This window comes from Pteropus medius, unplaced genomic scaffold, assembly GCF_902729225.1.
Source record: "Pteropus medius unplaced genomic scaffold, Ma_sr-lr_union100, whole genome shotgun sequence".
Taxonomy (NCBI): domain Eukaryota; kingdom Metazoa; phylum Chordata; class Mammalia; order Chiroptera; family Pteropodidae; genus Pteropus; species Pteropus medius.
Genome location: NW_024354886.1, coordinates 6,680,802 through 6,694,110, shown reverse-complemented (window position 1 = coordinate 6,694,110; position 13,309 = coordinate 6,680,802).

The window sequence follows — 13,309 nt, the reverse complement described above, 5'->3', positions numbered from 1 at the left end:
AACACAATATATCAAAATTTGTGGAATGCAGCAAAAGCGGGGAAATTTGAAGCCCTAAATGCTTAAATTAGTCAAAAAGAAAAGTATCAAATCTATAATCTGTTTCTTCCTCAGGAAGTAACAATTATATCTAGACAAAAGAACAAAATAAATCCAAAGCAAGTAAATTGAAGAAAGTAATAAAGGTAACAGCAGAAATAAATGAACTGGAAATAAAAAAATAAAGCACAGAAAATCAATAAAACAAAAACTGGTTCTTTGTAAAGGCTGACATAATCAAGAAACCTAGTAAGACTGACAAAGAAAAAAAGAGAAGACCAATTACGTCTATTAGAAATGAAGTAGATGCGATCACTACAGACCCTGCTGATATCAAAAGCATAGTGAAGAAATACGGTGAATAATTCTAAACACATAAATTTGATATCTTAAACAAAATGTACCAATTCGTCAAAACACATAAATTACCACAACTCACACAATATAAAATAGATAATTTGAACAAATCTGTAACTATTAACAAAATTAAATTTATAATTAAAAAAGAAATCTCCAGGCCCAGATGGTTTAACTAAAGAATTCTATACAATGTTTAAAGAATTAACAACATTTTACATAATCTCTTCCATCAAATAGCAGAGGAAGAAACATCTCCAATTCATGTTAACAAAGAAAGAACAAAATGAAGAAAACTACAGAACAGTAACTCTCAGGAATATAAATGTAAAAATCCTTAAAATATTAGCAAATAGAATTTATCGATCTATAAAAAAAAATTATACTCCATGACTAAGTGAGATTTATTCCAGGATGGTTCAATATTCACCTATCAATCATTGTAATCCACCATATAACATGCTAAAGAATAAAAAAAATCACATGATAGAAGTTAAAACAAAAAAATTCAAAAATTCAGCACACATTCATGAAAACAAGAACATAATAAAGAAGATCTACAAAAACCTATACCTAACATCATCCTTAAAAATTAAAAATGTCGAGGGGGAAGATGGCGGAGTAGGTAAAAGCAGGGTTCCTCCCAGGACCACATTGAAATTACAACCAAATTATAAAATAATCAATGTGGAGAATCACCTGAAGTCCAACTGATCATAACATCTACATCTGATAATATAAAGGAACTACATCGAAGCCAGTAGGAGGGGTAAAGTCGCGAATCGGGCTAGACCTGCACCCGCGGGTGGTGGAGGATCACCGGGAGGGAGAGCGAGGCTGCAGAGGCTCTCCTGAAGGAGAGGGGGTTCCTGGTCACATCTGGGGCCTCCCCGGCCCAGGGTCCCAGCCCAGGGAAGAGGAGATTCCAATAACTCTGACTGTAGAAACTAGAGGGGATTCCAGCTTTCTGGGTGAGAGAGAAGGTGACTGAGCCCCTAGATGTCCCTTTGAAGGACCCACGCAAAAGTTTTCTGACCTGCATATACTCACCCGGGCGGTGGGTCTGAACTCACGTAGGATTCATTCTGAAAAAGTCTCCATTACTTGGAATCAGAAAGAGGGCTGGAAAGGCAGCCACCATTGTGCCTTAGTCGGGCCCCCCTACGGACCATGCCAGCTTGATTGTGCGGACCCCTTCCACAGAGCCATTCGGAGACGCTGGTCTGAGGGGATCAGCCCCATCTAACTGCAGACTGTTGGGGACAGTTGTTTATGGTTGGCTGACAAGCCCTTAGCTGAGTGATTCAGAGTGAAGTATTCACAGCAGGGTGGCCATTGTTGTGAGCAGCGTTTCTAATCCCAGCAACAGCAGCCAGTGCTGTGAGCCCCATTTCAGAGATTAGGTCAGGCAGATTGCTGCTGCCAACATGAACCTGGGCAGATATTGAGGACTTGTGGACCAGTCCCAGACAGCAGTTGGTCTTGCTGTGATCTAGGTCATCTGCGGGAACTTACAATAGTTACCAAATTTTCAGCAAGACTAAGTCTGTTTTGATCTGACAGCCATTGTCTCTCTGAGAACCTGCCTCACCTAACCTGTAGAGGGCACTGTTATTGGCTTGCTGCCAAGCTCAGCTCCAAGTGACTCAGAACCAAGTGTTCACAGCTGGGTGGTCATTGTTGTGAGTGATCTTTCCAAATGCAGCAAGAGCAGACTGCCCTGTAAGCTACATTTCCATTCCCAGCCGGTGACCAGTGCTGTGAGCCACACTTCATCGGTAGGGATAGGCAGATCACTGCTGCCATTATGAATTTGGGCAGATATCGAGGGCCTGTGGGCCAGTCTCAGACAGCAGCTAGTGTTGCTGTGACCTGGGTCTTAAGCAGGAACTCACAACAGTTACCAAATTAGGAGCAAGACCAAGCCTGTATTGATCTGACTGCCACTGTCTCTCCGAGACCCTGCCCACCCAACCTGCAGACTGCCCGGGGCACTGTTATTGGCTTGCTGCCAAGCTCAGCTCCCAGTGGTTCAGGACCAAGTGTTCACAGCTGGGCGGCCATCATTGTGAGTGGCCTTTCTAATTGCAGCAAAAGCAGCTAGCCCTATAAGCTACATTTCAATTCCCAGTGGGTGACCAGTGCTATGAGCTGCGTTTCGACGGAAAACATGGCAGTGTGAGAGACATCCCCAGATCTCTCCCTTTGAAACAACAATAAGCTGAACACCTAAAACTCAACAAAAACACCCAAACTGCACACCAGCATGTCTGAGCATGGGACCTGCACATAAGAGCTACCACAGGTACTTTAAGGCATTATGTAAGCAGGGATCCAAGAGGCTTAGACGCCACCTACTGGAAACCAAAAGAAAAGTGTCTTCTTTGCAACAGACTACAGACAGACCTTTATATAATAAACCTTCTTTCTGGAAAACAGCATAATACACTTCCATTAATGCCCAGGCGGAAAAATAATCCATTAAACACCATGAACAACCAAGGTGACAAGGCATCTCAGAAAGAAAGAGAAAAATCTCCAGAAAATAAGCTTACAGACATAGAAATATGCGACTTAAATGACAGAATTCAGGATGGTACTTCTGAAAAAACTCAATGAGATCCAAAACAAATCATATCAACAATTTCAGGAATTGAAAAAACAACTAGATGAGCAGAGCAAGGAGATTGAAACCCTCAAAAAGAACCTCAAAATAGAACTTCTGGAGATGAAGAACACACTCCAAGAGTTAAAAAATGAAATAGCAAGTTTGGGAAATAGAGTCGACCAAATGGAGGAAAGGAACAGTGATATTGAAGACAGAAATCTAGAAATGCATCAGAAAGAAGAAGAAAGAAACAGAAGAATGTAAAATAATGAAAGAGAAATTCAAGAACTAACTGATATCATCAGGAGAGGAAACATAAGAATAATAGGCATTATCGAAGGCAGGGAAAAGGAGCAGAGACTAGAAAGCATTTTCAGACAAATAGTAGACGAGAGTTCCCCAAATCTAAGGAATGAGCTGGAGATTGGAATTCAAGAAGTCAACAGAACACCCAATTATCTCAACCCAAAAAGGCTTTACCAAGATACATTATATTAAAATTATCAAAAATCAACGACAAAGATAGAATTCTCAAGGCAGCCAGCGAGAAGAAAATGGTAACATATAAAGGTAAAACCATTAGATTATCATCGGAATTCTCAGCACAAACCTTACAAGCCAGAAAGGAATGGAATCAAATATTTAAACTACTAAGAGAAAAGAACTACCAGCCTAGAATAATGTATCCAGCTAAACTCTCTTTTACATATGAAGGAGAAATTAAGACCTTTTCAGACATGCAAAAATTGAGGAAATTCTCCACTACAAGACCCTCATGACAGAGGTTAGCTTGAAAGGGGTTAGCTCACCTAAAACAAAATAACAACAAAAACAAAAATACATAATTAGGAGTAAAGTGACTATCAGGCAAATAGAGGCAGAGGAGTGCAACCCTTACTAAGAATGGGACATTATAGTTTAAATAATAATAAGTGAATTGTTATAACAAGATAGTAATGAACGTTCAGCATACATAGGGACAAATTGAGACAACAATGACTAAAAGGGGGAGAATTCAAAGATCCAAATTCGCAAAGGAGAATGGAGATAAGGCACACACAAAAGAAAATGAAAATGCATGACTGTGTGTATATATATATATATATATATATATATATATATATATAAAACTATCCTTTTCATATTCGTAATGATAACCACACATCAAAGATTTAGAGCTGAAGTATATAACATAAAACAAAAAGAACCAGAGGCAAAACCCACAAAAGCCAACCAAAATAAAGAAAACAGAAACACAAGGACAAGGAAGCAACGGAAACATTGAGCTACCAGAAAGCAAAAGATAAAATGACTATAAGAAGACCTCATATTTCAATAATCATCCTACATTTAAATGGACTGAACTCACCAATAAAAAGGCACAGAGTTGCAGAATGGATCAAAAAACAAAACCCAACCATATGCTGCCTCCAGGAGACACATCTCAGTTCCAAAAACAAATATAGACTCAAAGTGAAAGGGTGGAAAATGATATTCCAAGTAAATGGCATTCAGAGAAAAGCAGGAGTAGCAGTACTAATATCAGATTAAATAGACTTCAAAATGTAAAAGGTAAAGAAAGATATGGAGGGACACTTCATAATGGTAAAAGGAATCATGCACCTGGAAGACATAACAATCATTAATATCTATGCTCCCAATCAGGGAACTCTGAAATATGTAAAGCAATTACTAACAGAACTAAAGGGAGAAACAGACCGAAACACCATCGAAGTAGGGGACCTAAATAACCCACTGTTTGATAAGGACAGATCATCCGAACAGAAAATCAGTAAGGAAATAACATCCTTAAATGACACTTTAGTCCAACTGGACATAATTGACATTTACAAAGCCTTCCATCCCAAAACAGCTGCTTATACATTCTTCTCGAATGCACATGGAACATTCTCAAGAATAGACCACATACTGAGACACAGAGATAACCTCAACAAACATAAGAGGGTTGAAATCATACCAACCATATTCTCTGATCATAATGTTCTGAAATTAGAGATCAACTGCAAAAAGAACCAAAATACATGGAGATTAAACAATATGCTACTAAAGAATAACCGAGTCAGGGAAGAAATAAAAAGAGAGATCAAGAGATACCTAGAAACAAGTGATAATGATAGTACAGCATACACAAACTTTTGGGACATGGCAAAAGCAGTCATAAGAGGAAAGTTCACATCATTACAGGCCTATCTTCAAAAACAAGAACAAGCCCAAATAAACAACCTAATGCTAAAAAAACTAGAAAAGGAAGAACAAATGAAGCCTAAAGTCAGCAGAAAGAAAGAAATCCTCATAATTAGAGCAGAAATAAATGAAATTGAAAAAAAATAGAAAATATCGATGCAAGAAAGAGCTGGTTCTTTGAGAAGGCTAATAAAATTGACAAACCCCTGAATAGACTCACTAAAAAAGAGAGAAAGGACACAAATCAACAAAATCAGGGATGAAAGAATGGAAATGATGACAGACTCTGCAGAAATACAAAGGATCATACAAGAATACTATGAAAAAGTATATCACACCAAATTTAGTAACTTTGAAGAAATGGACCAGGACTTAGAAAAATACAACCTTCCTAGACTGAATCAAGAAGAACTGGAAAATCTAAATAAACTGATCAGCAGTACGGAAATGGAAACAATCATCTAAAACTTACCAAAAAGTAAAAGTCCAGGACCATATAGCTTCACCAGAGAATTCTACCAAACATTCAAAGAAGATTTAATACCTATTCTCCTCAAACTCTTCCAAAAAAATCGAAGAGGAGGCAATACCACCCAACTCATTTTGAGGTCAATATTACTCTGATACCGAAACCTGGTAAAGATAACACAAAAAAAGAAAACTACAGACCAATGTCTCTCATGAACACAGATGCAAAAATCCTAAATAAGATTCTAGTGAACCAAATATAGCAACATATTAAAAAGATTATACATCACGATCAAGTGGTCTTCATCCCAGGGGCACAGGGATGGTTCAACATATGCAGATCGATTAATATGCATAAACAAATTAAAAAATAAGAATCACATGTTCGTATCAATAGATGCAGAAAAAGCCTTCAACAAGGCACAGCATCCATTTATGATCAAAACACTTCATAAAATCAGTATAGAAGGAAAATACCTTAACCTAATAAAGGCCATTTAAGACAAACCCTCAGCCAACATTACACTTAATGGTGAAAAACTAAAAACATTCTCTCTAAGATCAGGAACAAGGCAAGGCTGTCCACTATAGCCACTGTTATTCAATATAACACTGGAGATTCTAGCGAGTGCAATCAGACAAGAAAAAGATATAAAAGGCATCCAAATAGGAAATGAAGGAGTCAAACTGTCACTATTTGCGGATGACATGATTCTCTATATAGAAAATGCTAAAAACTCCACAAGAACACTACTAACAACAATAAGCAAATACAGTAAAGTTTCTGGTTACAAAATCAACGTTCAAAAATCCATAGCGTTCTTATACTTTAACAATGAAGTGTCAGAAAAAAAAAGTGAAAAAAATAATTCCTTTTGCAATTGCAACAAAAAGAATAAAATATATAGGAATAAATTTAACAAAACATGTTGAAGAACCTATATAATGAAAACTATAAGACTCTAATAAAAGAAATTGAAGCAGATTCAAAGAAATGGAAAGATATTCCGTGTTCTTGGATTAGAAGAATCAACATAGTTAAAATAACTATATTACCTAAAGCATTATACAGATTTAATGCAATCCCCATCAAAATCCCATCGGCATTTTTTAAAGAAATAGAAAAAAAATCATCAGATTTTTATAGAAGCACAAAAGACCCCGAATTGCCAAAGCCATCCTGAGAAAAAAGAACAAGTCCGGAGGCTCTGCCGGACTTCAAATTATATAACAAGCGACAATAATCAAAATGTCATGGCATTGGTAGAACAGACACACGGACCAGTGGAACAGAATCGAGTCCATGTTTATATGGGCAAATAATTTTCGACAAAAGAACCAAAAACATACAGTGGAGAAAGGAAAGCCTCTTCAATAAATGGTGCTGGGAAAACTGAAAAGCCACCTGCAAAAGAATGAAATTAGACTGTTATCTATCATCACATACCAAAATTAACTCAAAATGGATTAAGGACCTGAATATAAGACCTGAAACAATAAAATGCATAGAAGAAAGCATAGGAATGAAACTCAAGGACCTTGGACTTAAAGAGAATTTTACCAATTTGACCTCAAAGATAAGGGAAATAAAAGCAAAAATAAATGGATAGGACTACATCAAACTAAAAAGCTTCTGCTCAGCAAAAGAAATGGTCAACGAGGTAAAGAAACAACCATCCAAATGAGAAAATATATTTGTAAGCAACGTCTCCAATAAGGTCCTAATATCCAAAATAAACGAAGAACTCATACAAGTCAATAACAACAAAAAATCAAATGATCCAATCAAAAAATGGGCAGAGGATCTGACCAGATACTTCTCCCCAGAGGACATACAAATGGCCAACAAACATATGAAAAGATGCTCAATGTCACTAGCTATTAGAAAAATGCAAATCAAAACTACAATGAGATACCATCTCACACCTGTTAGAATAGCTATAATCAACAGGACAAGTAAAAACAAATGCTGGGGAGGATGCAGAGAAAAAAGAACACTTATACACTGCTGGTGGAACAGCAAATTGGTATAGCCACTATGGAAAACAGTATGGAAGTTTCTCAAAAAACTGAGAATTGATCAACCATATGATCCAGCAATCCCTCTACTGGGTATTTTACCCCAAAGACTTAAAAAATCATATCCATGAAGATATTTGCACACCGATGTTCATAGCAGCATTATTCACAGTGGCCAAGACATGGAAGCAACCAAAGTGTCCTATGATAGATGATTGGCTAAAGAAGCTGTGGTACATATATGCAATGGAATATTACTCATAAGAAGAGATGAAATACTGCCATTTGCGACGACATGGATGGACCTCGAGATAATCATGCTAAGCAAAAAAGCCAGACAGAAAAAGTTGAAAATCACTTGATATCACTTATATGTGGGATATAAACCTAAAAGCAACAAAGGAACAGGACAAACAGTGACTCATGGACATGGTCAATAGACTAGTGGTTACCAGAGGGTAGGGGATGGGGCTTGGTGGGGCGGGGGAGGTAAATGGGGTAGAGGGATGCATCTATATAATTGAACAGGTTAGGGGGAGGGTGAAGTGGGTAAAGGGGATCAAATATATGGTAGCCTAGGAAACTGGACTTTGGGTGGTAAACACACAATAGAATATACAGATGTTAAATTATAATGTACAGCTGAAAACTATATAATTGTTTTAACCAATGTTACTCCAATAAACTTAATTTAAAAAAAATAATAATATGATAATAGTGCCAGTGTGGAAAAAAAATAATAATATGATAATAGTGCCAGTGTGGAACTAGACTAGTCAGAGGCATCACTTTCTAAATTATATGAACATCTAATCACTATGATTTATACCTAAAACTAATATAAAATAATATTGAATGTCAACTGTAATTGAAAATTTCAAAAAGTGGGGATAAAATTGAAGAGGAATAGAGGTCAAATCTCAGATATAAAACAAATAAGTCATGGATATGTGGTATATAGCATAGGGAATATAATCAATAACATAATACCGTTGTATGGTGTAAGATGGTTGCTGGATATATTGTGGTGATCACTTCTTTAGATATTGCCTCCTAAGCCTGTATCAATCAAGATAATTTAGATATATAAACGTTGAATAGCTATGATGTACACCTTAAACTAATAAAATATTGTATGCTAGCTATATTTTAATAAAAATCTTTTTAAAAAACGTGTTTAAAAAGTATGAGGAAGAATAAATGATATATAACCATTTTAATGGTTTCTCATGAACCAGGCTCACATGAAATGATTCTCATTTTTTTTTTTTTGTATTAAGATTATCAGAAGTATAAGAATCTCATGAAATCATTCAAGCTGATAATAACGTCAAATCAGCAGCTAGGGTATATGCCTAGAATTCAGACCATAATAATCCTTCCTGCCCACTCTGCACCCTATTTTTCAGAGCAGGGCCTTTTTTCACTGGTCTCCCTCTTGTGCGCTAAATCAGAACATGGGGCTGGCCTTTCATCAACACATTGCCTCCTAAGCCTCTATCAATCAAGATAATTTTGATTATTTTGAAAGCACCTTACAGAAAGACTACCATGTTGAAAGCTATGTTTAAATCTGGGCACTGTCTTATATTCTTGTATTGATATTACTTCAAAATTATATATACTTACATTCCTCACACTTGTGGGAAATTATTATGTTGTAGAACAGCCTAAAATACTTTGTGAGTTAAAACTCATTGTGAGAATAATTAAGAGTAAACTTCCTTTTATTTCTGTAGGAAAGTGAATACATAAAACTAGCAGCTTGCACAGTCAGGGCAAGAGAAGCAGTAGCTAAGTGACAAAGGATATTATCACAAGCCTGGCTCTCGGATTACGGGAGGGTTGCCTTGACTGAAGGAAGTGGTTACTAGACCGAGGAGTAACCAAATATGGAATGCTGCTTTAAAAAAAAAAATCACACTTGTGTTTAAGTTAAACCATTAAATACTTTCCTCTCCAGCCAATGAGCAGATGTGAGGTAGCATCACTTATCTCCAGCAGACTAAACCACTAAGTCTGCTCCAGAAAACAATTCATGTAGAAAAGTAATAAATATACAAAATATCAAAGCAAATAAGCTCTACCAGCCATGTGTACAATCTACAGAAAAGAACAGAAGTTCACTTAAGGACAGAAAGAAGTTTGAAAAATAGAGATACCATGTTCTTGAATAGCTTGTGTCATTTTCCCAACCAGATACATAGATTTGGTGTTGCTTTAATCTAAATATCAGTAAGATAGTTTTATTAATAAAATATTTCTTGACATTTTTAAATAAAATGTTTTATTAATAAAACTATTATTAATTAATTAATTAGTCTATTTATTTTTCAAACTCCTTTCTGTCCTTAAGTCAACTTCTGTTCTTTTCTGTGAATAAATTTGTTGGGAGGAATCCTTTGACAATGTATACATGTAATGCAGAAGCCCCAGGAACTTGCACCTGGGCTTTGGATATTCCGAAAAAAAAATACCAAGAGGACCAGAGGGGTGTGACGTGCCATTTATTGCTCACGAGGCAGGGAAACCAGCTCTTTGGTGGTCATTCAGGTTTATTGCCTTGTGGCAACATCTAGGACAACAACAGTCATCTCAGGGCAGTTGTAGTTGTCTTCCTTCAGTTCCTGGTGGGGAAGCTATTCTCTATCCTCTCATCTCTTAATATCCATAGTACACTAGTATTTGGAAACATTTTCCTCAACCTCCTTTAAAATCAAGAGAAGCCCAACATCACCCCTAGCTGGAAGCAGAAAGTTCATCTTTGACTCCCCTTCCTGCATGAAGCATTTCTAGTTTCTTTCCTACCTAGAGTTAAGTTCCCAGCCAGTGATGCTTCTAGGCATGGATGTCAAGACTTCAGCCTCACTCACCATATGCATTTCTGGTTTGTTGAGAGTTTTGTTGTTGTTATCATTGTTGTTATTGTTTGTAGTTTTCACTTTTGAACCCAGCCTTTTTTTTTTTTGTATATTGCTTTGTATACTTTTCACTGATTGCTCTAGGTATTAAAACACACACATATGTAACTCGTCATAGTCTACTGGTATTGATGCTTTACCACTCTAAGAAGTGTAGAATTCTTACTTTCAATATCATTAGTATTCTTTTCCTTCTCCACTTTTAAAATATAATTATATTGTTTTTCTTCTACATAATTTGAGTACCATTTCAAATCACACTATAATTTTTACTTCAACCATGAAATATAAGAAACTCATGAGAAGGAAAGTCTATTGTATTTACAACTGTTTCTACCCACTCTGTTGTTTTTCTCTTCTTTCTGAAATTTCAAACCTTCTTCTGTTATCATTTCCTTTCTGTTTGGAGAACTTCCTTTAGCCATTCTTTAAGAGTAGATGTTTTTTGTTTGTTTGTTCATTTGTCGGTTGTCTAAGAATGTCTTTATTTTCCCTTTATTCCTGAAGGACAGTTTTGCCAGACATAGAGTTCATGGTTGACAATTCTTTTCTTTAAGCACTTGAAAAACTTTGTGCCACTTCTGTCTGGCCTCTGTGGTTTCAGGTAAGAAATCCACCACCATGTAATTTGATGCTCCCCTATAGGGAACATATCATTTCTCTCTGGCTGCCTTTAATATTTTTTACTTTGTCTTGGATTGCATAAAGTTTATAATCCATGAGTCGTGACATGGGGTTTATCCTATTTTTCCCCTCTTTGAAATATAATAGACAATTAGTTGCTTGTATTTACATTGTACAATTCAAAGAGTTTTTTCTTCAATTACAGTTAGCATACAATAATATAACAGTTTCAGTTGTATAGCATAATGATCAGAGATCCACATAATTCACAAAGTGAACACCCCACAAAATCTAGAACCCCTCTTCCCCCTTATGTATTTATTACATTATTAACTATCTTCCCTATGCTACACTCTACGTCTCCATGTCTATTCTGCAACTATCCATTTGTACCTCTTTATTCTTTTGCCTTTTTTGTCACTCCAACCCCTCTCTCATCTAATAGCCCTCAAAATATTCTCTACATCTATGAGTTTATTCTGCTTTTGTTGTTGTTGTTTATTTTGTTCTTTAGATTCCACATGTATGTGAAATCATGTGATCATTGTCTTTCTCTATCTGACCCATTTCATTCAGCGCAATATCCTCTAGGCAATATCTTTTTCCATCCCCTTCTTTTTAGTCTGTGTGTGTCTTTTAATCTGAACTGAGACTCTTGTAGGCAGCATATGTTTGGGTCTTGTTTTCTTATCCATTCAGCCACTCTGAATGGTTGCAGCACTTAATTCTTTTCTATTTGAAGTTATTACCACTCTTTATTCATGTTTTCGAAACATTTTTTCTTTCTAAAGTAGTCCCTCCAACATTTCCTATAACACTGGCTTGGTATTGATAAATTCCTTTAGCTTATTTCTGTCTGGGAAGCTCTTTATCTGTCCTTCAACACTAAATGATAGCTTTGCTGGATAAAATATTTTTGGTTGTAAATCTTGGGTTTTCATTACATTGAATATTTTTTGCCAGACCCTTCTGTCCTGCATAGTTTCTTTTGAGAAATCAGCTGCCAGTCTTATGGGTGCTCTCTTGTAGGTAACTAATTGGTTTTCTCTTGCTGCTTTTAAGATTCTCTCTTTGTATTTAACTATTGGCATTTTAATTATGATGTGTCTTGGTGTGGGCCTCTTGGAGTTCCTGATTTTTGGGACTCTCTGAGCTTCCTGGGATTTAATGTTATTTCCTTCACCAGATGAGGGAAGTTTTCCATCATTATTTCTTCAAATAGCTCTTCAACATCTTGTTTTCCTTCAGGTATGCCGATGAGACGGATATTTTTACCTTCAATAGTGTCCCATATGCTCTTTAAATTATTATTATAGTCCTGGCTTCTTTTTCCTTGCCTTTCTGATTGAGTGTTCTTGGCTTTCTCATCCTCTATATAGGTCATTTGAGCCTCTTATTTATTCATTTTGTTTATTCCATTTAATATACTTCTCACCTTAGATAATGTGTTCTTTATTTCTAACTGGTTCCCTTTTATAACTTCCATTTCCATTTTTTTATTTTTTTGTAAAGTTCTCACTGAGTACCCCTACTCATCCCCTAAGTTCATTGAACATCTTTGCAACCAATGTTTTGAATTCTGCATCTGTTAGATTGCTTGACTCTGTTATTCTTGGATCTCTGTTCTGTTCTCTCATATGGTTTCTGCTTCTTTGTCTTCCCATTCCAGCTGCCTTTCTGCATCTTTTTCTATGCACTAAGCAAAGCTCTTAAGTCTCCTGGTCTTATTAGTGCAGCTTTGGGTGATAGGTGTCCAGTGGCACAGTCCTGAGAGGAGTTCAGCTGCAGACCAAATTTAGCCCCAGTCTGTGCCCCTCTGGGGCCACCTGTTAAGATTCAGCAAGCAATCCACAGTTGCTGTGCTTATAGTTGCCTCAAATGGCTACACTATAAACTGAGGCCAGCTGCCTCCAGTGGGAATCTAGGCGCTGCTTAGCAAGGGGCACCTAACTAAATGAGGACACACCTGGATGTGGCTTGGGTGGGGCCGCAAGTTGGGAGAGGTGTAGGGTCAGGGAATCCTCTTGGCAGAGTGACCTCTGTTGTCCAGTTTGAGGACATCTAGGCT